Raw genomic sequence first — 27717 nt, 5'->3', positions numbered from 1 at the left:
GATTTTGCCAGAAGGAAGAATGTCAGAATTCCCAGAGCCTCTTTTCCTGAGTAGTTAAACTCTAGAATATGTCTTCAAAAATTACAGAGGTCTCAAGTTCTTACCTACTGCCACCTTCTGCCTCGAGGCAAGAGGAGAACCAATCCACCAAGGCTGAGAGGTAGGTCACTTTTTTATTTAGCGAAGGACTTGCAGGGTTTTTACTTCAGCAGCACACTCAATAATGTTGGAATGCTACACAGAAGCTTAGCATGGCCATTCTGTAGGGGTGACATGCTAATTTCTATACATATATTTTTTATTTGTTTTTGTTTGTTTTTTTTGGCGGTACACGGGCCTCTCTCTGTAGTGGCCTCTCCCATTGCAGAGCACAGGCTCCAGACACGCAGGCTCAGCGGTCATGGCTCACAGGCCCAGCAGCTCCGCGGCATGTGGGATCTTCCTGGACCGGGGCACGAACCCGTGTCCCCTGCATCGGCAGGCGGACTCTCAACCACTGCGCCACCAGGGAAGCCCTATACATATATTTTTTAAAAGCTCGATGTACAACAGAGTATGTAGTGCATTAACTTTTGTATAACAAAAGGGGAGGAAAGACTATATATTCATATTTGTCTGTATTGGCATAAAAAAACACAGAGTAGGTAATAAAACTGATAGCTTAGGGAACAGAGGTTTGGAGAACTTGATGGGTGGGGAGAAGAATGGAGGTGAGTCTACTTGGTGTAGCCTTATTGTTTGGGTTTTGAATCAGGGCAATTTATTACTTATTCAAAACTTTAAAAGGTCCCATAGGAAGACATGGTCTTTCTTAATAATATTTAATTTTGTTTTACCTTTGAAAATAATTGTGATACCACTTCGTTCTTTGGTTGTGCATACCAAAGATATAATGCAATATCCATCACTTCTAAGACATGCTTCTTGTGAAAATAGACCACAATTAGATTATGATCATGAATAAAAACCCAGGTAGGCCTTATTGAAAATAAAGACCAAATTTTTCATCTTGACATTTTTGTCCTGCTGAATTTCTTAGCTGTCTTTCTTCTAATAATAAAAATGCACCAGAAATAAAATAAAATTTCTCTCTATTTCATTATTTATATCACCAATCAGTAAAAAAAAAAAAAAAAAAAAAAAAGCTGTCTAGTGAGGTCCTACTATATTTTGGTGTATATATCCTAACCTCTACATTTTACAGATGAGGGAAACTGTGGCTCAGGACATTTCAGTTACTTGCTCACTTTGCTAGCCCAGCATACATGCCCAGCTTTGTCTGATTAGAAAGCTCTCACTCTGCTCAGAGAACCACTGCAGCTTCTCCCAAGGCATGATTCTTCTTGAAAGCAAGTGATACGCTGACCAGAAATGTTCCGCTGCTAAGCTGTGGAAACTCAGGCAGGCATCTTATAAATGAAAAATCAGATAGAAGTTTCTTATTTCTTTTCCTGCTCTAACATCCAGATGAGTTATGCTACATTGCTGCCTACAATGAAAATAGGTTCTGGAAAGTGCATTAGAAAAATGATCTGACTGCTAAAATGTTTATCCAATGGATGGAAAGAATGTCTTATCGTTTCCTTCCTAACCCTGAGGCTCTATAACTCTTTCTATTTAGACCTCTGAGGAGTTAGGTAGACAGTGCCTATGAATTATTTCATTATCCAAAGCACTGGTTAATAAATGTATAAGATAAAACCACTCTTCTATGATGATCCTCAATACTACTGCCTTATGTAGAGTCAGTCAAATAACTGAACTTTAATAATATTAAGCATGGGATGAATTCTTCCTCTAGTCATGTGCAATTGCCACCAGACCGTGCACAAACCATAAACGACCAAACAAAAACAAAACGTAAATGGGACTATATCAAAATTAAAACCTACTGCTCTTAGGGAAAAAAAAACTGTTATGAAAATAAAAAAACAAACAAAACTAAACACACTTTCACCATACAACTGAGCAATCATGCTCCTTGGTATTCACTCAAATGAACTGAAAACTTATGTCCACACAAAATCTGCACATGGCTGTTTACAGCAGCTTTACTCATAACTGCCAAAACCTGGAGGCAACCAAGACACCCTCCAGTAGGTATAAATGGATAAATAAACTGTGGTACATCTTGACAATGGAATATTATTCAGCACAAAAAAGAAACGAGCTATCAAGCTATGAAAAGACATGGAGGAGACAACTGCGTATGACTAAGTGAAAGAAGCCAATCTGATAAGGCTACATACTGTATGATTCCAACTATATGACATTCTGCAAAAGGCAAAACTATGGAGACAATAAAAAGATCAGTGGTTGCCAAGGGTTGGAAGGCATGGATGAATAGGCAGAGCACAGAGGATTTTTAGGGCAGTGAAAATACTATACACGATACTATAATGATGGATATAAGTCATTATACATTTTTTCAAACCCATAGAATGTACACCAAGGGTGAACCCTAAGGTAAACTATGGACTTTGAATGATAATGGTGTGTCAATGCAGGTTCATCAGTTGTAACAAATGTACTACTTTGAATGGGGGATGTTGATAATGGAGGCGGTTACGCAGGTGGTTGAGGGGGAGGTGTATGGGAACTCTCTGTACCTTCCTCTCAATTTCGGTGTGAACCTAAAACTGCTCTAAAAAAAATAAAGTCTTGTTTAAAAAAAAAGCATAGAATGAGAGAAGATATTTGCAATACATATATCTTACAAAGGATTTGTAACCAGAAAATATAGAAATCTCTTACAACTCTGTTACAAGCAGCTCAACACAAAAGTGGGCAAAAGATTTGAACAGATACTTCTCAAAAGAAGATAAACATCTAATGAACCCAAGTAAAGATGCTCAACTCCATTCCTCTATCAGAGACTGATTTAACTTGACATGCAAATTAAAATTACAGTGAGCTACCACTACACACCCACAGGGAAGGTTTACTTAAAGACGTTAATAATATCAGGTGCTGGTGAAGATAAGGAGAAACTAGAACTCTCAACCATTTCTGCTGGGAAACCAAACTACAACAAACACAACACTAAATGTAAACTTATACAGCAAAGCAATTCCACTCTTAGGTGCTCACCAGGAGAAATAAAAACACAATTCTACAAGAAGTCTTGAAAATCAAGGTTCATACCAATTTTATTCATGGCAGCCAAAAAATGAAAACTACCTAAATGTCCATCAATAGGAGAATGGATAAACAAATTGTAGTATATTCATAAGATGGAATACTAAGAAATTTAAAAAAAATCTTGAACTACTTAGATATGCAAGGACATGGGTGAAACTCAAAAACATTACATATGAAAGAAGCCATACACAAAAGGATACATACTGCATGATTTCATTTGTATGTAATTCTTGCTAAGGCAAATGAATTTATAGTGATAAATAGCACATCAGAGGTAGCCTAAGGCCAAGACTGATTGCAAAAAGACGTCAGGGAATTTTGGGGGGGTGACGATAATATTCTCTATTTTGAATGTGTATACAGGAGTACACATTTTTCAAGATGCATTAAGTTGTAAATTTAAAATAGGTGTCTATTTTATGTAAGTACACCACAACAAAGTTGTTTTATGGAAAAAAGTTCTTGTCAAGATCAGGTTCTGTCACAACAACTAAGCAAAAGATGAAGATAAAATTTTTCTTTAATTTTTAAAAACTATTGTGAACGTGTTTATGTTCTAAAAATGTTTAAGGTAGAGATACATTATGTAAAATTCTGACTACAATGTCTGAGATATGGTAGGTGCTCAACAGATACTAATTTCATTCTTTTTTCCAGTTGTTTGTGTGTGGAAAATGTAAGTAAATACTGAGAGATACAGCAAAAGGACAAGATTATGAGTCAATGGATAGTCATCTAAGAACAATGAGAGGAGTTTAGTATTTTATGAAAGGTCGTCCCTCTTGTGATTTTTAATATGACCTGGGTTTCAGAATGTCCTTGCTGTTTACATTCTTAACTCTAGCATCTCTCACTTTTTATTGGACTCATTTGGCCTTTAGTACACATTTCCTATATTAGACATTTCATTTTTAAGCAAACATCCTTGTTTTTCAACTTTGTCACCAATTCTTAGAAGGCAAGAATCATGCCTGATACCTTTTATTTTTGTATTGCTGATTTGTACAGAAGAAGCATTCAATAAAATTTGAATATTGTTGATGAGATGGATAGTCTCATCTTTGAAAATATTGTTGAGATTGATAGCCTCATCAATATTATTTAATCAAATAAATTAAATATTATTAACTTCCATATAAAATGAAAAACTTTGATTAAGTCAGATATTTTAAGGTCTTTTTCTTTCTCTTAATATATTTATAAACCTACAATCCTTCATTTATTCAGTTGCTTAGTCTCTTAATAAACACACATTGAACATCACTGGCCAAGCATTAAGTGCTGGAAATACAGAGATTATTATGTGCTCATATTCTAGAAAAAATGTCAAATACAGCAACAAATTTATAACGGTGGGTCAAATGCATCATGAGAAGTGTGTAGACAGGGAGAAAGATGGTGCTGAGATAAGGTTCCAGATAAAGTTCACAAAGAAAATTCTGATCCATTCATTCATTATCTAATCTAAAATTCTGCAATCAAATGTAATGCCACTTAGATATCTGAATGTAGATGATCTATAATTGATACTATCAATAAAGATTGAGTTATTTGGGCATTAAGATTGTGGCTATTTTCCCAGGCAAGGACAGTAACTCCTCTTCTCTGGTTACTTAAACACCTGCAGTTATGCCTAAAGACAGTAAGCCCATCCAAGCCTTCACTTTTATTTACGAGAAAGGAACTTTGTTTGCATAAGACAGCCCAGAGAGTCAACAGTGAACCCATAAATTAGGATATGAAGTTGATGTCTTCCATTTTGGACCTCAGTGGAAGGTCAAGGCGACTACTATGGGCAGCTTTCTTCCACAGAGGGAAACATTTCTGGCAATTCTGAATGAGAAGCAGGTCACAAGGATTTTGTCTACTTATGTATTTCCTTGATTGCAATTTGATATAAGGAGGTAATCTGGGCCAATCTGCTCTCTCTCTCTCTCTTTTGGCCAAAAAAGGGGAAATAGCATTAGGAAAACAGTTCAAGTTATTACATCTTCATTCAGTTGAAAACTCAAATGCTCATGCTACCTCGTTGGTCAGGGACCTTCTATATGATGTTTCCTTTATGAAATTTTCCACCGCCTGCAACTTTCCTTTACCCAGAAAATCCCTCCTTATCCTCCAGATCCTAATTTACATGGCACTTTCTGAAAGATGGCTTTCTTGGCTGCATGCCTTCAAATACACAACCAGCTCCTATCCCAACAGATTAGTAAAGTTTCCCTCATATGCTCTCACACTACTTCTTCATAAAGCTTACGACATTTGTAATTAATTAGTTATTTGTTTATTTTCTGCCTTCCTTACTAGTCTGCACCCTCTGTATGGGCAGACACTGTTTCTATCTTGTTTGTACTATAGGCACCTAACAGCTATTTGTTTAATAAATGAAATTTACACACAGTAATGAAATTCAGGGAAATAATGCTTTCAGCTTGTTAACGAGAAATCCAAGATAAAGCATTTATCTATTACATAAGTAATTCTCACAATTTTTAAATAGCATCCTAGTTTGATAATGTTGTATTTCCCTTCTGCACTATTGAGCATTACTATAAAACCTAGGGTTCTATTTAACATAGAAGTTATTTTATGGCAATATGTGTAATTCCATTTTATCATAATTAAACACAGAAAAATAAAATGCTATGTGACGCAAAAGGCAAAACTTTCTTTAGATACTATGGTTGTCCTGACTCACATCTTTTCTGTTTTGACGCTACTCTTGTTTACCAGAACCATTCACAACATCCCAACTTCTATGGTTTCCTAAGAGGTTTGACTGAATCACATTGAATAATTCAAATGATACATATTTTGGTAGCATCGTATTTTTTCAAAGTGTGCACTGCTCTAAAGTCATTTTTATACTGCTACCAAAATACATCATGTATCATATAATCACCCTGTTTTGGCATGATTGTGCTACGTTAAGTCTATTCAGATAGTAGTCGTTTACTATTGAGTTTTACTTTTAGATGGTTATAAAGTCTACCACAATTAAGACTGTCAGAAAATTTTTCTGAAAGTTGGAAATAAGGCAAAAAGGTGGGGAACTTATCCTTATCCATAAAAGGTCGATGGCCACCTAAGGATTGTCTAGGCAGGAGCAGTGCTATCCCAAAGAAATTTCCATGAAGATAGAAATGCTGCCCAATGTGGTAGCCCCTAAGCCAGTACAGCCATTGAGCATGTGAAAAGTGGATAGTGGGGCTAAGGATCTAAAAGCTTTATTACGTTTAATTTTAATTAATTTGAGTTTAAATTTTAATAGCCATATTTAAAGAATTAGTGGCTACTTTATTTATTTACAGGTCTAGAGGAATGTACTACTTGTCTCATTTATTATTATTTTTGAATTTTAGAATTTTATTTATTTTTTATACAGCAGGTTCTTATTAGTTATCCATTTTATACATATTAGTGTATATATGTCAATCCCAATCTCCCAATTTATTATTATTAAAACACCTAGACTTAGTAAAATTACTTGTTAATTTGTAGAATTTTATCCAATAGATATGCAAATAATTTTTGCCCAGTGGAGCAAATAACCCCAAAGATTTATGACCTGTTAGATATTAGCCAGTTTTCAAATCTGACATAGTAATTTTGCTTTAACATATCTTTGTTAATTTGCCTATGTATACATAATGCCTCACATTTTCTCCAAAGCGATCGTAACATCTGGTTTCTTTATTAATTAATATGTGCAACTGTTTATATTTGTTCATTTTATATTTTCCAGAGAGGCATGATTTGAAAATTAGACTTTAGCAGTTTTGGAGGTCACCCCCAAAAGCCCCTAAAATTCACTTATAAAATTATTTTTGAGATTTCTCAGAGAGCATCCGATAAATGACAAAGATTTGTTATTTTACTCTATAAAAGTGAAAAAAATTGCTAGAAATAATTAGGTTTGGCAGTTTCGTAGTTACTAATTAGTTCAATACTATTATATAAGAGCTGTAAAATCAGAATAGAGACTCAGACTTCCTTAGGCTAATTTGCATAGATAAAGTGTTAATATAAATATTTCGGAAACGAGATGCTTTGTGGGGAAGGCCCTGGAGATTCTTCAGTGCCTTCCGTAATATGTTGTTGTCTCAGAGAAAACATTGGTCAAACCATTATGAGGGCCCTATTAAAGAATTTTACTCTCCTCTCTTCTGACATCATTGGTTATTGTCAGAAATTAACAGCCAATCAGTCCCATCATCAAACAGTTCTCTGTTTTTGGACGCCTGCCTGAAGGCGCTGCTATAAGCTATAGGCTAGAATCGGTGTCTTCGACAAAGAAGGTCAGTCCAGGAGCCTCATACAAAGGACAGTACCAGTACTCTTCAAAGAATAGACTCTGCGGAATAGGCTTCTAAACTCACATGGCTTAGACAGCTTTCAGGCTGTACCAGTGAAATGAGTCAGGTGTTGCTGGACTCCTTGTAATCTAGAAGCAGGCATACTGCATGAAAGGATTAACCACCAGGACTAAATGAGCTCATGGGGAAAAAGCAAGTGTGATTATTTGTCTGGAATATGTTTGGCATTATTTTAACGTTCTATTTTTTAATGAGCATATAAAGAAATGCTTTCTCTTCCTTCTTAAGTTATCTCTAATCCTAACATTAGAAAGTTATGCTTTTGTAAACTGAAATTAAATGTTCTAAATGGTATCTGAGTCTCACCAACCCACTTGGAATTTAGAAGTAAATATTTTTTACTGAGTCTCCTTCCTTTCCATGGCAATAAATATATATATATAAAATAAAATAATAAAAATTATAATATAAAAATAATAAAATAATTTAAAATCTCCATAGTATCAATAGGAATCTATCACCATATTTACCAGGATATAACTACACAAATCAGTGTTGCAACCAAGTCTATGCTTGGAGTGTCACATTTCAGATGGATTCTTACTTAAGTATGGCAGCTTATCATTATAGAACATATGCGGAGTGGACGCCCACAAAGCCTTTCTAGGAAGCTGATCTAGTAGGTTAGGGAACTTAGCAAATTTGAGGGAGCTCTAAAAGAGAAGCTTTCACCTAAATGTATAGGTATTGCAGGTGAAATCTAGTGGAAAGAGTGTTTTGGGGTTGGTTTCCTAGCATTAAGATAGAAGAGGTATTAAAAGTGAATTTTAAAAGTCCAACTTAAGATTCCTTATGAAAATTTCCAGACAGAAGTAAATTTTGTGGGGGAAAATACTTAAGTCACTCATAGCAATTTTACACTTAAAAATTATATATATACTGTGGCTGTTTGTGTACAGGTATATATTTTAGGGCTGCATACTGATCAGATGGTAAAACTCCAAAAGTGTTTAGATGTGAGTCACTCCAAGTATCAATAAACTATCATCTTCACCAATGAACTCACTTCTTCAACTTGAGCCTGAACCCTGTGCTGTGCGCTGTGAAGTGCCACGTTCATCTCACTGAACTTCTCGAGAAGTTGTGTTTGACAGGACAAGTCCAGGAAGCACAGTGCTGGCAAGGGACATGTATCTAACCTCCTTGGGTGTGGTCATCTCCCTAGAAGGAACAGCACCTTAATTAATCCCCATCCAGCACTGTGCTGGTGAGTTCTGAGGAGGCGATCAAAAATATACCATAACTGCATCTGACAAAGCTCCTCATGGAGACTTGGTCTTTAGGAAATTCAGGAGCATTGTTCTCCTTTTCTGCTGTCTGTGGAAGGGGCTATCTTTTCTGCCTCAACTCTGTGATTATAGAATCACCTGAAGAATTTAAAGGGGGACAGGAGTGATAAAATAGTCCAATACTTGTTTATTTGACTAGGTATTCAAAGGAGTGAATTCATAAAGTTGCAACAATACTTTATAAGTTATAATGGAAATTTAAATCTGCCCCAGATATGGTCATGGACACTCGACATGCTGTCTCATTTTTCTCAAAACTCTGTAAAGAAAATCTCATTCTTCTCACAACTCTGTAAAGTTTTATCAAGGGGGTGGAATGCTCAAGATTTCAAGGTTTAAGAATGACACAGAATGGATTTAAATTGCAGTAGGTTTGCACAAAGTCTGCACTTATTCTATTAGAGCACATGCTGCCCTGTGCTTGGCTGCATCTTTTACTGGGATCCCTGATGATACGTCACTTTTTCAGGGAACCTTCTAGACAACCACATCTAAAAAAGCCACCAAGTCGTTCTTTATCTTAGCACTCTCTTCTAATTTTCAAGTTAGTACCTATCAGAGATATTCTGTAAGAAATTATAATAATAATTTTTAAGAAGTATAATAATCATGTGTTTGGTTCATAATATTTGTTTGTTGCCTATTTCCCTTCACAAAATGATGGAATGATGGAGACCACGAATGTTCGACATACCTTGTTTACTGTCTAAATTCCATACCTGACATACATTAAGAAATTGATAAATATCTATTTTTAAAAAGATAATCCATTATTATTTTAAACAGAAATAATAATAAAAAGATAATCCAAAAATATTAAATGCTGTGTCCGTAAAATTTTACATTAACTCCAAAGTGCAAACTGCAATTATTACATTATATGTGGGGGAATAGCAAAGCTCATTTGCAACTTAACATCTATGAAATCATGATTAATATTTGTCAACAGTTTCCTTAGAGTTTTTAACTTCTTCCCTCTTCAATAAAAGACCTAAGGGAAGGGACTGAGCATATATTAGTCGTGTCCCATGTTTATATCAGTTACAGTTGTGAGAATCAGGAGGGACAATTAATGTTTGGGATGAATCAGCTTATCAACAATGCACGGCACACATTTCATATTGTTAATGGCTCCTTTCTACCCAAAGGCTGTGTCTCATCTATTTAAAAGCCTTCTGCTGTACCTACAAACTTATTTCTTTATACGTAAAATCAATTTCTGTAAACAACATCTTTGCTTTTGAGAAAAGCTTCTTCCGAAAAAATTTTCGGGATAAAAATGGATAATCGCTTACCCCTATTGCCAAACTCCAGCAAAATACAAAACTCATCCCTCCTGGTTTGCACAACTGTAACGGTTGCCACTAATACTCTTTCATTCCATTCCCTTTAGGTCTTTTATTTAATAAGGGAAAATCATAATTAGATTTCAAAGAAATTCTCAAGTGACATATAATTCCTATTTATTGTGGCTTGTATATGTGGCCAACAGAATCTGAAAAACTCATGTAATCACCTTGCAGGACAAATTGAGAAGGACTATTTGTCATTTCTTTACATTTGTTTCTTTACCCCTTCAACAAACACGAAGTGCTTCCCATTGGAAGACAACCCCCAGCTGCCTTTTCCACAGCTTCTACCAGGAGACATCTCTTCTTACTCAAAGCACAGGTGCTCAGAAAACCAAAATAAAAGTAAACTGGAATACCGGAACAAGTTTTGCTGATGTGTCTTTTCTCCCTTCACGCTAGTTTCTTCTAGGTGGTTTAGCCATGTAAAAGCTATTTTTTCCATCTTTCTTAAAGGTCTCACTAAGCACCAGTTTCAAATGGAATGTTATGTTCTTTAGAAGCCCCCCCCCCGAAGGCTGCAGGCAAAATCGGTGCAACCAGATTTGCTATCTGCTGAACCTCTTTAAATAAAAATATGTATGTAAAATTAATCTCTTAGAAATACCAACCTTACTTAATCAGTAAATCTAGACAATACTGATATTCACCTGGATCTCCAGGGCAAGGAGACTTTTCAAGGCCTAAGGGGGTTATCCTACTTTCACACTTTAACAAATTAGCTTTCGCTTTTGCTTTTTTTTTTTTTTTTTTTTTTTGCGGTACGCAGGCCTCTACTGTTGTGGCCTCTCCCGTTGCGGAGCACAGGCTCCGGACGCGCAGGCTCAGAGGCCATGGCTCACGGGCCCAGCCGCTCCACGGCATGTGGGATCTTCCTGGACCGGGCCACGAACCCCTGTCCCCTGCATCCGCAGGCAGACTCTCAACCATTGCGCCACCAGGGAAGCCCTCGGTTTTGCATTTTATTCTTCAGCTTATACTCCACTTGTTTGCCAGCAATTCCAGATTTCTGCTGAGCACTCTTCCCACTGTCTTCAATTGACTCTAGCCAGTGGACTTAATTTCAGGGCTTAAATTCAGGAAGAAGTTTCAGGTTCTGAGAAAAGTATCAAATTCTGAATAAGATCTATGTTCTCAAGATTTTTTCCCCTAAGTCATCACTGAATTCAATGAATCTTTAGACTGAACATAAAATGAAGTTATTTAAAATTATTTATGATAAGACATGTATGGGTATGACATAAAACTGAAGATTAAGGCTGCAAATCATAGGCTGAGCAAGAATTTTCAAGCTAAGTATTAATTTGAAGAATTGAGTCAACATTCTAAACTTGGAATACAGAAAATATTTTTAAAAGAGAAAGAGAGAGACTTTATTAACAAAAGTTCATGGAGCTATCTAGTATATTGTTATACCAACTAAAAATAAACTTTAAAAATTACTTTTGGGGCTTCCCTGGTGGCACAGTGGTTGGGAGTCCGCCTGCTGATGCAGGGGACACGGGTTCGTGCCCCGGTCCGGGAGGATCCCACATGCCGCGGAGTGGCTGGGCCTGTGAGCCATGGCCGCGGAGCCTGCGTGTCCAGAGCCTGTGCTCCGCAATGGGAGAGGCCATAACAGTGAGAAGCCCGTGTACCGCAAAAAAACAAACAAAAAAATTACTTTTGCATCACAGAATATTGAAAGGCTGTTACTAACCCCAACCTGATTTCCCTAATTTCCACTAGAAGCAAGGCATTGTCTTCAAAAAAATTTTCCCTGCTTAAGAAATATTATATAGCAATATTAGCATGTTATTTTTATATATTTATATTCACCTGCATTTAAGGATTTACAAATTAATATAAGCTTTGTAAATTTTTGTTACATTTTGAAAAATATGGGTAGCATATTTGTATAGTAAATATTCAATCAGAATGTTCTAAATTTACCAAGTATGGAACAATAAAATAAGACTCAATTTCTCCCTCCCTCATATCCTCTGTCCCTCTTTCTTCTACAAAATTGAGTTTTAGAACTATAGGTGTCTTTTCCAAAGTTTGATACTTAATTTGAAATCTCACTTAGCGTATTCCAATATAGAAAATACAACGTACTTAATTTTTGAAACACTTAAAAGAATTTTAAAATTTATTTTAAAAATTGCTCTCATTGAAGTCACTTTTTCGATACTGATGAATTGCTTTGTGTCTTAGTTTGATATTTTCTTTCCTGAAATAAATTAAATGACACTGTTTATCTTAAAATTTTCTATGAACTGACCATTAATATGACTTAACATTTTATTGAATTATAAATATGTTTACCTAATACATTTTGGTATAAGTTTCCTAAATCTGATCTAACTTCTAAAGTAATAATCTAATCTGACAGTTTGGCAAGACTTTAAAATTTTCAAAGAGATTTCAATTCAGGAAATTTGTACCAAGGCCCTAAAAAAATCAACTTCAATTGATTTGTAAAATACTTAAAGGGAATGTCCAATTTTCTCTGTAGAGTCATCTTTATTTAGGTTTTCTAATAGCAAACTACTCCCTTACCACACATAACCAGATTTATTGTTGAACAAGAAAGGGAATCTAAGGTTATTATTTTTTTTAAATATAATCTACTAATTGTAGTACTGAGTATAGTATGGTCAAGAGAAAGCAAACTAGATTTTTCTTCAGTGGCTTTACACTGAGAGGTACAGAATGGTCTAACAGCTTTCTGGTAGCCCACATTTATGATAAGAGTATTTGAAACCAGAAATAAACGAAGCATAAAAAGACTCCTACACCGCACCACTGCAATGACTAGAAAGGACCTTCTTGAGCTTTGAAAACAGAAAGCAGCGAGCGAGCAAGCAGCCTGCAGCCCTGAGCAAAAGCTCTTTCCCATCAAAACTCTGTTGCAAATCCAGCTTCTCCTCTTGCAAACCCACAGCCTAGAAGAGGCAACCACAGCCACTCCAAAGTGGAGTCTCAGGCCCATCATTAGTGGTTTCTGTCACCTTCTTGGTGCTTTTCCTTCGTGAATGAAATATGTAGATGGCATCTTACATTGGATCCTTCAATGAGGAAGAAGGTCAGAAGACGTAGTTAACACAGCCAGCACATTAGAAATCTGTGACCGATGTACTTACACCTCCAAATGCCTCCAGATTTCAGCCTCTGGAAATATCTAGCCCATTTCTTTATGGCACTGTTGCTTCCATCAGCTGTGGAAATTAACATAAAATAATATAGTAACCCAACAAGTGCTGGACAGTGTTCCAGAGCATCAGATTAAGTGAACACTAAAGGCACACTGACAGTGTACAAAATCTGAATGATAAACAGCAAGTAAATACCTTCCGATCCACCAGAAGGGGGAAGGATGCTGAGCTGCTACTGCTGCTGCCTGCTCTCTTGTGTAACAGCAAAGGCGGCTCAATCCCTCTGACAAGCAGTGAAGCTTGGCTGCCTATTGGCGTCTGGGCGGTCCTAGTGCCTGCCCCAGGTTAGCACACAAGGTAACTCTGAAGAGCCTATTTCTTGTGATTCTTCTAGTGGGTTTCATCAAGGGTTTTTCAGGTACGTCAGCTTGTTAAGCATTAGGGAAGTGGGGCTTGGGTTGGAAAAAAGTGATTAGTAAACAGGGTTTCTAATGTTTCCAGATACTGTTGAAACAAACAAAAAGATTACAGATGATCTTGCCTGTTAAATAAACTGTGCTATTGAAAATATTAGAGCCAGAGGGCTTATAGAAAGAAAACTAATTCCCACACATACTAAACTGACTGTAAGCCATGTCTTTTGCTCCCCGCCTCCTATATTTAAAATGTAAAGGGAAAAAAAATGAAGAAGTAGGGGATCTTTAAAAGCTTGATAAATCTTTTATTTGCAAAAAGTATTTGTTAAAGACCTAAAAACTCCATGTTTAGTATATTCTGTTTAGAAGTCTCCAATAAAACAAATGCAAAGCAAACAAAATAGAGACCTATAGGAGCTTATTCTCTAAGAGAGGCAAAACGTACAAAACTCCAGATAAACACCACCCTCCATCTTCCTCTATTCATTTGCCCCACTTATTTTTCCTTTGTAGCACCTTTTCCCATATAACATTTTTACTTTTTTATTTAGCTACTGTCTAACTCCCCACTGCAACATAAGTTCTATGAGGGAATCTGTTCTATTTATTTTGATGGAATAATACTTTGAGCGCCTGAAAAGTTACTTAGCACATCGTAGGCCCTCAGTAAATAAATATTTGTGGAAAGAATGAACAAGACACCAAGCTAAGAAATTACACTAAAGAAAACAAGTACAAAAGTTAATCTCTTAACTGATTAAATTCAACTGGCAGATCTCTCTTAAGCAGCTGTTTTATTTAAGGGATTGTGTTGAGTTTATATTTGCCTTTAAGAAGCTTATAATTTAAATGTAGAGAAGAGATATTAATATATGTCTGCAATCAGACAATTATGTGCACATATAACATTTGCCATAATGGAGTAAACAATATGTCAGGATGTACAATACTTGCTAGGGGTTTTGTTTTGACATTATGAATATGGTGTTCAGCCAGGGGATTGGGTTTGAGAATTCAACACTGATTTCTCCCCCCAAGTACTTAGTTAGAGTTTGGTTGCCAGTAGGCTGTTTGGTTCAGAAGGGATCAGAATCTGGAAAGTCAACTCCACTAAGATTTATTAAAAGAGTAAATATAAGTACTAACACAGGTGAAGAGAAGGAAGGCAGGTAGGTGGGTGCTCCAGGCCCCAGCTCAAAGCCTCAGGAAATCACCAGGAGTGTCTAGCATCCTCCAAGAGGTAGCTGCCTTCGAACAGTGCGGGGCCCCTCATACCTAGTGGTCCAGGAGGTCAGACCTTGTAGGTGAGAAATGGCAGCCAGTAGCAAGAGTTTTGGCCCATAACAAGGTTTGCTGGTAAGGCTGAGGCTCAGAATTTCAGAGACCAAGAGGGGAGAGAGAGAAGATGGAATATCAAAGTAAGACTCTCCCCATGGAGAACACAAGGTGGAATGTTCTTATAGGAAAAGTACACACCCAAAACTCACAGGGTCGGACAGAGCCCAAAACTCACAGGGTCAGACTGAGCCCAACAGTAAGTGGCAGTCATGCTTTTTAAGACCTAAGGATCTGGGGCTTCCCTGGTGGCACAGTGGTTGGGAGTCCACCTGCCGATGCAGGGGACACAGGTTCGTGCCCTGGTCCGGGAAGATCCCACATGCCGCGGAGCAGCTGGGCCCGTGAGCCATGGCCACTGAGCCTGCGCGTCCGGAGCCTATGCTCCGCAACGGGAGAGGCCACGATAGTGAGAGGCCCGCGTACCGCAAAAAAAAAAAAAAAAAAAAGATCTAAGGATCTGGAAGTCAATCAGTTGGATTGATCTCAAGTCACATGCAGGTCAAGCAGCTGTGACTGTGTTTGGGGAAGAGCTGCCTGAAGAGAGAGTCAGGCTAGTCATTAGAGAGTCAAGTTAAGCCAGAGTAATTTTGCCTCATGAAAGAAAATTGTTGTTGAGCCCACAGATTATGATTAGTTTATCCATTGCGTTTCTTTCCACTCTTCTCAATTTAGCATGTTTTCTGAAATGAGATCCTGTTTTAAAGAAAAAGTTGACTGCCAGCAAAAGGTGCTAACGTACGCTCCAGAGATGCTGATAAGTACATAAGGTGTGTGCACAAGACTGTAGCAGAGGAATGGCTGTGGCTGGCATAAGAGAGAGGCAATACCCCTCCATCAAGCCTCTCTTTGTAGCCACTCATTTTTATGAGTTGGAGAGCATCCTGGGGAAACGATGCACTATGTCCATGGTTGGCCCTCAGAAAAATACTGACATGTCGTCTTTGCATGATACCAAGTGGAGTAGGGCTGCTGAGAGACATGTCACTACATACATAGAAATTTATAAAAATCAAAAAGATTCAATCAACATAAAATAAAACAATCTTGATCTAGTGAATATAGGGGAAAAACAGAGAATGTACCTTCTTTTCATATAAATATGGAACATATATCAAAACTGACCATGCCTTAGGTCATAAAACAAGTTGCAAAAACTTCTAAAGAATCAATATGACACAGACGATGTTCTCTGGCCAGAGTGTAATTGCATATGTCAGCAATGAAATGATAAACCAAACATTCCTATACAGTTGATAAATAAAACCACATGCCTAATAATTCATGAGTCAAAGAAAAAATGAATACACAAAGTTAAAAATTAGAAATGTACAATCATAAAAATACTACATATGGGAGGCTACAAAAGCATACTTAAAGATAAATTTATAGTCTTCAGTTAGAAAATTAACAAATAAAAAGGCAGAAAATTATGGAAGACGATACTGAATAATAAATATCAAAGAAGAAATCAATGAAATAGAAAACAAATCTACACTATAGAAGTAAAGAATATAAAGAACCAACAAAGCCAACAGTATTTTTTTTAAGTTAATGAAAGAAGTAAATATTTGGCTAGAATTTTTAATTATTAAAGAAAGAAGGCACAAAACCCATTTTAGAACACCACAGAAGACAGCTTTTCAGTTTCTTAAAAAGTTTAACGTACATCTGACATATAACCCATCCATTCCACTCCTAGGTAGTTGTCCAAGAGAGAGAAAAACTATACAGAAATCTGGATGTGAGTTTTCATAGCTTTAGTTGTAATAATTGAAAATGGAAAATAATCTACATGTTGATCAAGAGATGAATGAATAAACATATTGTATATTTGTATAGCGGGATAAAACTCAACAATAAAAAAGGAATTAAGTGTTGATATATGTAACAACATAGATGAATCTCAAAATCCTTATGCTGAATGTAAAAAGTCAGACAAGGAAGGGTACATATTGTATGCTTTCATTTATATAAAATACTAGAAGATGCAGATTTATCTATAGTTACAGAAATGAAACCAGAGTTTGCATGGGGACAAGGGGCAAGAAGAGACTATTGGGAATGACCGATGATGAATATGTTCATTATCTTGATTATGGTGATGGTTTTATAGTGTTTACAGAAGTCAAAATTCACTGTGTTCGGCTGAGTCCTCAAGAGGCAGATACCACAATAGGATCAGATTTTAAAAGAGCAGTTGGGGGGAAAACCTGAGAGGAAAACAGGTGAGGGAGATAGAGGAGCCTGGGAGAACCATGAGACTACAGTACAGAACAGACCAGCTATGGGAGAAAGGAAAGTAGGATGGAAAACAGGAAGGTCCTGGACAAGAGTATAGTTCTAAGAAATGTTGGCAAGGTTGAAACGGAGTTCTCTGGGCCCATCAGTGGAGTCCTGCATCTCACAGGAAAGGGTCTGTCTTAGTTCTCTGCTGTACTTGGTCACTGGGTAAGAGCATCCTGTGGGAAGTGTGGCCTTGGTCCAAATGCAGTGATGGATTTCAGAGCATAGCAGTCAGCACTGTTAGCCAATTACTCTCCTAGCAGTAGGAGATCTGAGAAGGACAGTCCCATGGCTACCCCCTCACCAAATCAGACACATTAAAAAGGTGCTGTTGATTGTATGTCAATTATGACTCAATAAAATTATTAAAATGAGAGACCCAATAGTGGATAAAGCAGAAGTTAAACATAAAAAGAGAACACTATGGACAACTTTATGCAAACAGACTTGGAAACTTGGAAATGGACAAATTCCTAGAAAAATATAAATTACCAAAACTGATTTAAAAAAACAGAAAGTCTGATTAATTCTAGCATTATGAAAGAAATTAAAACAAGTACTCTACAATCCAGTAATCTTATTCATGAGATGCTATCTAAGAGACATATACAGGAATGGTCATGGCAGCAATGTCTGAGTGATAAAAACTTGAAACATTCAAACTGCCATGAAAAGAAGATTAGATAAACCAGTTGTGCTCTAGTTACACAAATAATAATACACAGCACTACAAATGTATAATCTTATACACAACCAAATTTTGAAACATATATTTAACTAAAAGCATAAATCCCAGAAGAATAAACATGATACAGTTATAGAGATAAAAATGTAGAATTAAACAGTATGCTGTGATAAACTACATATTTAAAAAGCCAGGAATTCACACTTAGACTAGTGATCACTTCTGACATGTGGTGAAGAAGTACGATACGCAATCTATTAGTAATGATCTAATTCTTGAGTTTGTGGGCATTCACTATATGCTTATGCTTTTTACCTTACATGTGCCTTATATTAATCCTTTGTACATAACAACTAATATATATAATATATATATATCTTCTTAAAAGAGACATAAAAGAGAGAAAAATCCTACTCCTGCAGAGGAAATAGCATGTGCAAAGATACTGGAGCAGCAAGTTGGAAAAATAATATGGAACAAATGAGAAATAGCAGGTGAGGTGAAGTTGGCAGTGGGGAAGGAGAGGCACAGTTCATGGGAGTCTACGTAGTACCGATACCAGTCCTATTATAGTTAACATCTCACCTTGTTGGGAAGATAGTCTTTGCAAACTTGACCTTGCTTCTCTTAAGTGCTGGTTAGTCATGCCATGACTGCAGGCACAGCTCACAGAGAAGCCTGGATCAAGCATCATTGATCCAGAATTCATGTATCAGTGGAACTTTCCAGTTCCTCATGAGGACCTGCTAGGTTTTCAGTTTGAAACCATGCTTAAGTGTACCATTTCAATTTGTATTCTCATCTTACTTCTCTCACTACAAAAGTTCATATAAAAATAACATTTTTTTCTGCTTACAAAGATAAGTAATATATAGTTATTATGGAAAATGTGAAAATACAGATAAGCACGAAGTAGATAGTAAACTTCACCATGATGCCAATACTCAAAATACATCCTGTCTGGGACTTCCCTGGTGATCCACTGGTTAAGAATCTGCCTTCCAGTGCAGGGGACATGAGTTCGATCCCTGGTAGGGGAACTACGATCACGCATGCCACGGAGCAACTAAGCTCACAAGCCGCAACTACTGAGCCTGCGCAAGCCACAACTAGAGAGAAGCCCACACACCTCAACGAACAGCCCACGAGCTGCAACGAAAATCCTGGGTGCTGCAACTAAGACCCAACACAGCCAAAAATAAATAAATACCTAAATAAATTTTTTTTAAAAAGATACATCCTGTTTAAAGATTGGTGTACGAACACATACATAAACATCGCATTGTATTTCACAAAATTGGAAATAGATGTCATTTTAAAGCCTGTTATCTCTCACACTGTTGTTATTGTTAATATTGTCATGTTGTCTCTAATTCATTACAAATTCTTCAAATATAGGAGTTGGCAAACCATAATGTAGGCCAAATCCAGCTTGCCACATATTTTTGTAAATGAAGTTTTATTAGAACACAGCCATGCTCATTGGTTTGTATACTGTCTATGGCTATAACAGCAGAGTTGAGTAGCTGTGACAGAGATCCTACAACTATTTGGCCTTTTCTAGAAAAGAGTGTAAACCCTTGCCAAAGACATCATTTTTAATAGCTACATAATATTCCATTTTATGAATGTATCATAAATTAATGAATTTCTGACCATTAGATGTTTTGACTACTTCCAATATTTTTCCTCTTCTGATCTCTCTGGCTCACAAATCTTTGCAGCCATCGTAAAAATGAAATCATTGCATCAAAGTAAATGCCTTCCATAAGGCTTCTGACTCGTGGGGCCAAATGTTCCTCCAGAAGATGGCGCCAACGGACATCACCACCACAAAACTTCTGAAACGAATATCTACATCCACGGCACACACATTCTCACGGCCTGTTCTGCTCATTTACTCTAGGTGCTTATTAATGATCCTTTAGTCACAATATTAATGACCTGTTTCGGCCTGTCTTCCCTGACCTTTCTCAGGCCTTTGACATATTGACCCTCTTTTCCCTTGTTTCCGAGGCTCTCCAGTTTCCTGCTTTGTCTCTATTCACTGTGTCTGTACCTTCTTCCTCTTAGTTATTCTTCTTCCTCCAGCATCTTCCTGGTGGAAATTTCTCAAGAACAGACCTCGGCTCTTGCCTAAGCTCTCTTTTCTCTCAGCTTTTACATTTGATCTCTTTTCTCATATCCAGTTTTATAATATCTTGCCACTACTGCCTACCTACCTTCATTTTGGCATATTTTAGCCCTGTTCTAAAATGCTGAAATGGTCTCCTGACTGGTCTACTTTCTATTGTTACACCTTCCTGGATTCTTTTATTGATATACACTCCTGCTAGATTGTTTCCTTTTTAAAAGTTCTAATGACATTAATTTCCTGCTCATAAATCTTCAATGAATTTACATTGCTTACAGAATAAAGATAAAATTCCTTTCATTAGTATTTAACACTCTTCAAATTGGCCCCAACTTGCCTGTCAGAACTTCATTTCCTTAACTAGTCTGTTTGCCAAGCTTTAAAAAATTAAACTATTTTCTAGTCTCCAATCATGGATTTTAAAATCCTTATGTATTTTTGGTGAGTTCTATATGCATAAGGTGTCTCTTCACCATTTGCCCTAATGCCCTCTGCCCAAGCCATCAAATCATACCCATTCTTCAAGGTCGAGGTCTAATGCAGCTTCTTTTACAAAGTTTTTGCCTCATCCTATCAGCCAGGAAGTGTATCTCCTCCTGTGAACTCGCCGAAGTAGTTATATTTTTATCCATACCTGTCATATAGTACTTTCTATATAATGATGTAGAATATTTTGCTATTTGTTTTACACTGATTTACTGCATGCTTTGTGCCTTCTTTTTCTTTGAATTTTCACTGTGCTGTGGCTTCCACAAAATAGAGATATAATTGAATGAATGAGCTGATTATTAGCCCAATAGAGGACAGACTCGAAGTAGTTCAATATCTTTTGATTCATCCAGCAATGGAATAAAAACCAAAGCATTAGAGTTTCAGGCCTTCTTTTTTTGTATTTTATTTATTTTTTTAGTGGAAGTATAGTTGATTTACAATATCATGTTAGTTTCAGGTGTACAGCATAGCACAGCGATTCAGTTTTATATATTTTTTCTTCTCCATATTCTCTTACCATATAGGTTGTTACAAAATATTGAGTAGAGTTCCTTGTGCTCTGCAGTAGGTCCTTGTTGATTATTTTGTATATAGTAGTGTGTATTTTTTTAATTAATTGTTTTATTGGAGTATAGTGGCTTTACAATGTTGTGTTAGTTTCTGCTGTCAGGCCTTCTGATAGCATTACACAACCTATCATATCAATGCTACTACTATTTACTCACCCGAAAGGCAGTACTTATTAGGCACAATACATATGTCTCACCAAGATACAATATTAATACACAAAGCCAACCAGGGATGAATCTGTTTCTGATTAAATTTACAGGAGTAGGGTATTTACTGCTGACCCATTGCACTGAATAGGTGGTGTGTGGTGTGGTACTTCTCAACTTGAGAAGCAGAGGAAGCAGTACTTAAGCATGAGGACACTTCCCCGACTGAGCAGTAAGGACTTCTCAGTCTGTTCTGTTTCATTCCATTAGACACAAACTAGTTAGTGGGTTGGGTTTTCTTAACTTTCTATGGGGCTTAAGATTTGTTTACTCAAAAAATTCCAGATGACAGAGGGACAAGAGCAGTATATTATACATAATTAATATTATCTATAGAATGTAAGTACATCAGATGACAAAGAAGCCTTTATTATTGTAGGAGGTGCAAAAGTATCCCCAGCACGCTATATTAGCATGTTTGTGCATTTTTTGCTGAACATTAGCTTTATCTAGATTCTTTACTAAGATGTGGAGAATAAAAGATTTGTGTTGCAAGACAGTTTTTGTCTAGGGGCCTTCACCGTCCAGTTGTATAACGCTGGGTAAGTTATTTCACTTCTCTGGACTTGTGTTTCCCTACCAATAAAGTAAAGGGGCTCAGCGAGGTGGTATCTCACACGCTTTTCACTTCTGAATGTCTGGATTCTGTGTCACCAGGTGTAGAGGACCATCTCAAATAGACATACTGCGATTGCCACTCAAAAGCCTGTGCTGGATTGTGTGACTGCCCCTAGAAGCTTCTGTGTTAGAAGATCTCCCTGGGCATCTCTCCTTACCCAAAACTGAACTCACATTGTTCAGGGGCTTAAACAGAGCATGTGGGCTGGAAAGGACCTATCTTGGGAATTAAGTCTTCTTAGAAGCAAAAGTATCCCCAGCACGGTATATTAGCTTGGGAATTAAATCTTCTTAGAAGCCACTGAGCTGAGAAGGAATTCTTTAATGTGAAAAAATATGCTATTTCCTCTTTAGAAATGGCTATGAGTTCTGTTCTTCAGCAATGAAGTAGATACAGTGTCACGGTCAAGGGCACAAATTAATGGATTTATGAAGCTCTCCTTGTTTCAATAACTCTGTCGGCAAAAGTTACATATTTTGCTTGGGTTTTTACTTAATCTTTCCTTTTACATGTATGTTTACAATAGTGCAATTTCAGCAACTTTTCTGAGAATCATGATTAAATCACCTTCTCTTTAGTAGTTATCGGACCAGGACAGCACTTTTTATAAATATCTGTTCTCCCCAGATTGCTCTTTATTTTCCTTACACTTCTAAAAGTCCTGGCTGTGCTACCAGGGTCAGCTTTCTACCATACTTCCTTGCTCAAAAATTTAAGGGATTAAATTATAATAATGGTATATTAAAGCTTAAAAGAATCATAAAAATAATTTAGTTCAATTTTCTCATTTTGCAGTTACTAAAATTAAATAACATGCAGATTTAATAATTTAAGCTCACTGTATTAGCCTGTGTTTCCTAGAAAACAGGGTCTGAAGCAAAATATTAATGCTTTATCGGAAGGGAAAATCTAAGCTGGTGAATGTAAGAGTAAAGGAAAGGGAGATAGGGAAGGATGGAAAGCAAGTGTACAATGACGTATTATCATGCTGATCACTGATTCCCAAGGTCAAAGAGACAAAGCTGGTTACTCTGCAGATACACATGCTCAGTCTAGCAAGACAGACGTCTGTAGCATACCACCCCAAAACAAGTCTGTCAGAGAGAGGAGGAGGAAAGAGTTTACCTGTTGGATCCACCTTGTTTCTCTTTCTATTACTCCATAAAGTTTACACCATGGGAGTTAACTCCCTCTCACTTCCAGGTTGTGTTACCTGGCCATCTGGCATCTTCTGGGAAAATCAAATTCCATGCCTTGTGGGTTTTTTGAACAGAAGTGCTCACTGGAGCCAGAGACGTGGGTGAGGAACTGGGGCAGAAACATGAGAACCCAAATGGACTTGATTGCTGCTCTGTCAAGCAGGACAAGTGACTAAGTGTTTTGGAGACTCGTAAGCTCAAGAGAAAGCAAGATGGGGCCAATATTGTCCCATAGCCTCACAGTAGCAAATCAAGACTATGAGCGAATATCCTTATACTAAATTTAACACTCAGATGATAGCCAAATTTCTCAACCTGTCCTTCAAGATTTTCTATTATCTATATTTACCTTATGTATTCAGCTTATTGCCAACTAAATTACTTTTTGAGAATTAACATCATCTTCTTCTAAACAACTCAACTATTGGGATCAAGAACTAACTCTTGTGTCAACATGACTTGATTGTTTGTTCCAAGAAATTCTTGCCCAGATAGATAAGAACATAAAATAAAAAGTCAGTGTTTGTTTTAGAAAATTCTTGCAAACCCATTTGTCCAGGAAAACAGTTTGCTCATCTGGGAAAACAGCTTTCTTTTAAACAACAGTTAGCTTCTCAACTTCTCATCTTAAGATAATTCTTAAGATCCTCTCTTATTGCACCCATGAACCTTCAACTGTTATTTCACAAAATTTGTCCAATTTCAAAATCATCCGCTCTGAAGATCCTGCTTTAAATTCCTGAGCCTAGGTCTCTGCCTTTTGAGATAAGTATTTGATTGACCTGGTTACTTCCCACCCCTCTACACACAAAATCCCACCAAGAGATGGGCAATTCACTTATTTAATGAAGTTTAGGTACAAATGACCAACTAATTCATACAAATTAGTTTGCCTGAATCCCCAAAATAAAGTCAGAGAAGACCCCACACAGAAAGAATAGTATCAACTATCTTTTCAACTCTAAAAATTAAAAAATGCACAATAAAACGAAAACTTATCTATTTAGAATCATATGAATATCACCCAATTTGATTGTCACAGTGCCCATTTTATTGTATAAATTCATGTATTTTACGCTACCCTCCTCTCTGTTTGTAAAATAGTATGAAATTTTCCCTTAAAAGTGGATTGAACTGAATGCCAGCCAATTCAGTGAAAGCTTTAGGCTTGGAATTATCCTACCATATCTGCAGGTAAATTTAGCACAGATCCTGCCATGGGTGATTTGATGATCGCAGAAGTCGTAGAAGCATCGTCTCTGACAGGTCTTCAGCCACACCTGTTAAAACATTAAGAAACACCTATTTTCTAGCAATACTTCTCTGGCCATGAGGAGACACGTGTATTAATATGACATCAAAACATCCTTAGAGAACCTGATTTTAAAATACTAGCCAAGGTGGGGATAATGGTGGGTGAATAGGGAGAAACAGGGAGAAGCATGCTAAGTGCACCAGGTGGCAGTTGGTTCCTTAGTTAGATGCCTCTGTTTTTACGTCCCATTCCCTGTTATTCTAAGAAAAACAACCATTTTGCAACAATAACAATAACAACAGAAGATTTATGAAAGCTGTTTTTTTCCTTATTTATATTTTTAAAACCTTGCAACTTAGTAACAGGCTAAATATAAAGCAAACGGCTCTGGTAAAAATGCAAATTTGGGGAGTTCCCTGGCGGTCCAGTGGTTAAGACTCCCCCTTCCAATGCAGGGGGTTCCGGTTCGATCCCTGGTTGGGGAGCTAAGATCCCACATGCCTCGTGGCCAAAAAACCAAAACACATAAAACAGAAGCGATAGTGTAACAAATTCTGTAAAGACTTTAAAAATGGTCCGCATCAAAAACATCTTTAAAAAAATAAATAAATGCAAATTTGACTTGGACATGGAAGCAAACGGCAGGCTGAAGTAGTCTCAGAGGGATGTATGGGAGAAGTGGAGCTGAAGTGGAACTTGGCTTGAACAATGGCTATAGTCGGGCACGTGGAAAGCAGAGTCACGTGGAAGGGCCAAGTAAAGGGAGGAACGTGGGTCTGATTTTTCTGCATCAGAAGCTACCTAAGTAAGCCTATAAATCTTCTATCACCAGAGAGATAAAAACGTTACTTAAGATGGATATTCCTAATAGTAACAATGCCATACAAAATGGCATAAGCCCAACTAGAAATGAGCAAAAACTACAGAACTACATGAAGAGAACTGCAGATCTTTACAGACGGACATAAGAGAAAACTTGATTAAGACACAAAGAGACAGCCTAAGTTTTGGTATTGAAAAAACTGAATGTTGTACAGATAATGTCTCACTAAATTAATCTATCATTTTAATGCCAACAAAGATCACCGCAAAAAAAAAAAATTACATATATAAAAATTGCAATATAACCTAAATATCAGAGTAAAGATTAACATTTCTAATTAAGAGAACAATATCAAATTAACGAAAATAACAATAAGCCACCTAATCGAAAAATGGTCAAATTAGCTGAGCAGCAAATTTCCAAGAGAAAATATACAAATACGATAAATGAAAGATGCTCAACCTTATTACAAAGCTCATTCCAACTGAAATGAGTTTTCATGTTTTGTCCGTCACATTGTCTAAAGTTAAAAAGATTGATCCTATAAATAAGTGACAAGAAGATAGGGAAAGTCACTCACTGTCATACTTTATTAGTGGCATTTTGTATTGCTAATTTTTTTAAAGAGCAACTGGATGTTATTGATCAAGGAACAGTGCATAAAATATAATTCAGTTTACATTTTCAAACTATTATTTGTAAATGTTTATGTGTGTAAGTGCCATGGGTAGGGATGGAAGGATGTGCAACCATTTATGTGATTATTTCTGGAGAAAGAATAAAATTGAGGGAGGACTGATGAAAGGGAAATGACATGCCTCATTTTGTCTATTTTGTGAATCTTTTGCTGAAATTTAGTCACATCCTACTTGTCTAAGATATTTTTAACTTTTTACTGAGCATAAGGTGTATTTTACACACACAGGCACAGGCAAACTTAGGTACACAGGAGGAAGTACAACTAAGGGTACATAGCTTGATGAATTTCCACAAGATGAGTAAGTAATAGCAGTCAGATCACGAAACAGAATGTTCCCCACACCTCAGAAGCTTTCTGGTTTCCTTCCAGAAACGCCCTCTCCCGTCAAAAGGTAACCATTATCCTGACATCTGACAACTAATACTATTTTTACCTATTGTGTTATTTTATATAAAAAGAATTGTATGCTTGGTAATTTTTTAGTATCTGGCTCTTTTGCTCAATGTTATGATTTTAAGTCATCTTTATTATAGTTTCAGATTTTTAACTTCTCAATACTGTCCACTGAGTGAATATTCCAGAATGTATTTATCCAATCTACAGCCGATGGTTATTTGGGGAATGACCTAGTCTAGCAGTAACAAACAGTACTGCACTGAACATTATTCTACATGTCTCTTGGAGAATTAACATATGTACACATTTCTGCTAGTATACACCCAGAAGTAGAACTGCTGGCTATAGATTTTGTGTATGTTATTCTTGAGAAGATGTTGCCAGTTTTAAAAGTGGTTTGATCAATTTACACTCCTATCTGTGGTGCAGAGTTCAGTTTACATTCTTGCTGACACTTGGTATTATCAGTCTTTTACCCTTGATTCTGGGGGTTGTTTAGTGATATCCAGCTATGATTTAACTTGCATTTAAAAAAAATAACTAATACAGTTGAGCACCTTCTCATAGATTTAATGGTCATTTAAATATCCTCTTGTGAAGTGTCTCCACAAGTCATTTGCACATTTTTCTATTGAGTTGTTTAGTTCTTATTTATATTTATACATATATATATATAATAATTATCTGTTCCCATTCTGTGGGTTGCTTTTTAACTTCCTAAAGATATCTTTTGAAGAATATTTACTTTTATTTTAATATAATCCAATTTATAATTTTTTTATTTTATAGTTAATCCTTTGGTGTCCTAATTAAGAAATCTGCTTCCTCTAAGGTGTCAAAGATGTTCTGCGATAGTTTATCTAACTTTTCTGATTTTTGAAAAACAAAACAAATATAAGAAATTAGTAAAATCTTTCTTAATAATAACACCTAAAAAATAGAGAACTGACCGTCAACAGAATTTCACAGTGAGGGTCAGAACGTTAATTGGCATGACCTTGCTAGGAGGGAATATACCAGTCCCATGTAGCATTATAAAGTTTAATTCTACTTCAGTATTTGTAAATAAAATGTATTGCCACTTGACTATAAAACTGATGACTATAGTGAATAGGCATATGTAGAAAACATAGGTGAATTCATTGAAAAAAATAATACTTGAGCTTATCTTCAGATCAATATTTATCACCCCAACAGCTAGAAGACAGACTAAAATTCCAAAAAAATTAGAATTCAAAAAAAAACTTAAAAGATACAACATACCTTCGTGTTAAATTGAAAATGGTTATTGGATTTAGCCAACATAAAC

General features: G+C 36.5%; 1 protein-coding gene across 1 annotated transcript in view; it reads right to left on the bottom strand.

Moving 5' to 3' along the window:
* RAB27B (RAB27B, member RAS oncogene family) overlaps window positions 1-13561 on the bottom strand; it is a 163369-nt gene extending 149808 nt beyond the window's left edge. Inside the window, exons 1-2 of the mRNA XM_060310686.1 lie at window positions 13488-13561; window positions 13281-13355 (exon numbers count right to left, since the gene is read on the bottom strand). The gene's annotated coding sequence lies outside the window, so the exon portion shown is untranslated. The remainder of the gene's footprint in view (window positions 1-13280; window positions 13356-13487) is intronic.
* Between the last annotated feature and the right edge of the window lie 14156 nt (window positions 13562-27717).

Source organism: Globicephala melas, chromosome 13 (assembly GCF_963455315.2).
Source record: "Globicephala melas chromosome 13, mGloMel1.2, whole genome shotgun sequence".
Lineage (NCBI taxonomy): Eukaryota > Metazoa > Chordata > Mammalia > Artiodactyla > Delphinidae > Globicephala > Globicephala melas.
Note: the sequence above shows the minus strand (reverse complement) of the source record. Positions and strands in the feature narration are given on the sequence as shown.